The sequence below is a fragment of the Arachis hypogaea genome, chromosome 14 (assembly GCF_003086295.3).
Source record: "Arachis hypogaea cultivar Tifrunner chromosome 14, arahy.Tifrunner.gnm2.J5K5, whole genome shotgun sequence".
Lineage (NCBI taxonomy): Eukaryota > Viridiplantae > Streptophyta > Magnoliopsida > Fabales > Fabaceae > Arachis > Arachis hypogaea.
In genome coordinates, this window is record NC_092049.1 from 44,360,080 (window position 1) to 44,362,471 (window position 2,392).

The 2,392-nt window shown below is 30.6% G+C and overlaps 1 non-coding gene across 1 annotated transcript; it reads right to left on the minus strand.

Annotated features, from left to right (window-relative positions):
- Window positions 1-2,023: 2,023 nt before the first annotated feature.
- LOC112745787 (small nucleolar RNA R71) lies at window positions 2,024-2,131 on the minus strand. The gene has a single exon (XR_003173698.1). It is a non-coding gene; the product is annotated as a small nucleolar RNA R71 (small nucleolar RNA).
- Between the last annotated feature and the right edge of the window lie 261 nt (window positions 2,132-2,392).

Below are 2,392 nucleotides of genomic sequence, written 5' to 3' on the forward strand. Positions count from 1 at the left end.
GAGCTTTAGAGCATAAGATTCCTGGAATTCATATAAAAAATTTTGGAATCCTTTTTTTTTCTTTTTCAAAAGAATTTTTCGAAAAATATAAAATAAAAATCCAAAAAAATTAGAAAATCATAAAAATCAAAAATATTTCATGTTTCTTGTTTGAGTCTTGAGTCATATCATAAGTTTGGTGTCAATTGCATATGCATCTTGCATTTTTTCGAAAATATCATGCATTCATAGTGTTCTTCATGATCTTCAAGTTGTTCTTGGTAAGTCTTCTTGTTTGATCTTGATGATTTTTTGTTTTGTGTCTTTTATTGTTTTTCATATGCATTTTTCGTTTCTTAGAGTCTAAACATGAAAGATTTCTAAGTTTGGTGTCTTGCATATTTTCTTTGCATTAAAGATTTTTCAAAATTGTGTCTTGATGTTCATCATGACATTCATAGTGTTCTTGGTGTTCATCTTGACATTCATAGCATTCTTGCATGCATTCATTGTTTTGATCTAAAAATTTCATGCATTGCATAATTTTCATGTTTTCATAAAAATTTCAAAAATAAAAAAAAAATATCTTTCCCTTTTTCTCTCATCAAATTCGAAAATTGAGTTGACTTTTTCAAAAATTTTTAAAAATCAAATTGTTTCTCATGAGTCAAATCAAATTTTCAATTTGAAAATCTTATCTTTTTCAAAATCTTTTTCAAAAATCAAATCTTTTTCAAAAATTCTTAGTTATTTTCGAAAACTCCAAAAATATTTTTCAAAAATCTTTTTCCTATTTTTGTATTGAATTTTCGAAAATAACATAAACAATTAATGTTTTGATTCAAAAATTTCAAGTTTGTTACTTACTTGTTAAGAAAGATTCAAACTTTAAGTTCTAGAATCATATCTTGTGATTTCTTGTGAATCAAGTCATTAATTGTGATTTTAAAAATCAAATCTTTTTCAAAACTAATTCCAATCATATCTTTTCAAAAATATCTTCTTATCTTATCTTTTTCAAAAATATCTTTTCAAAATATCTTTTCTAACTTCCTAACCTCTTATCTTTTCAAAAATTTGTTTCAACTAACTAACTAACTTTTTGTTTGTTTCTTAACTTTTTCAAAACCACCTAACTAACTCTCTCTCTCATTTTTCGAAAATATCTCCCCTTTTTCAAAATTTCTTTTTATTTAACTAATTATTTTATTTTTATTTTTATTTCAAAAAAATTTTCGAAAAAAAAAAAATACTAACAACTTTCAAAAACCAATTTTCAAAAATCACTAACTCCTTTTCAAAAATAATTTTCGAAAATTCCCCCCTCTCTCTCATCCTATTCTATTTATTCATTCATTAACCAACATTACTTCCTCACATCATCACCAAATTCGAACCCCCTACTCTATCTGTGTTCGAATTTCTTCTTCTTTTCTTCTACTAACAATAAGGATCCTCTTTACTGTGACATAGAGGATTCCTCTTCTTTTCTTTTGTTCTCCTCTTTCTTATGAGTAGGGACAGAGAAAAAGGCATTCTTGTTGAAGCTGATCCAGAACCTGAAAGGACTCTGAAGAGAAAATTAAGAGAAGCTAAATTACAACAATCCAGAGACAACTTGATTGAAAATTTCAAACAAGTAAAGGAGATGGCAGCCGAACCCAACAACAATGCAAGGAGAATGCTTGGTGACTTTACTGCACCTAATTCCAATTTACATGGAAGAAGCATCTCCATTCCTGCCATTGGAGCAAACAATTTTGAGCTTAAACCTCAATTAGTTTCTCTAATGCAGCAGAACTGCAAGTTTCATGGACTTCCATCTGAAGATCCTTTTCAGTTCTTAACTGAATTCTTGCAGATATGTGATACTGTTAAGACTAATGGAGTAAATCCTGAAGTCTACAGGCTCATGCTTTTCCCTTTTGCTGTAAGAGACAGAGCTAGATTATGGTTGGATTCTCAACCTAAAGACAGCCTGAACTCTTGGGATAAGCTGGTCACGGCTTTCTTAGCCAAGTACTTTCCTCCTCAAAAGCTGAGCAAGCTTAGAGCTGATGTTCAAACTTTCAGACAGAAAGAAGGTGAATCTCTCTATGAAGCTTGGGAAAGATACAAACAGTTGACCAAAAAGTGTCCTTCTGACATGCTTTCAGAATGGACCATCCTGGATATATTCTATGATGGTTTATCTGAGTTATCAAAGATGTCATTGGACACTTCTGCAGGTGGATCCATTCACCTAAAGAAAACGCCTGCAGAAGCTCAAGAACTCATTGACATGGTTGCTAATAACCAGTTCATGTACACTTCTGAAAGGAATCCTATGAGTAATGGGACGCCTATGAAGAAGGGAGTTCTTGAGGTTGATACTCTGAATGCTATATTGGCTCAGAATAAAATATTGACTCAG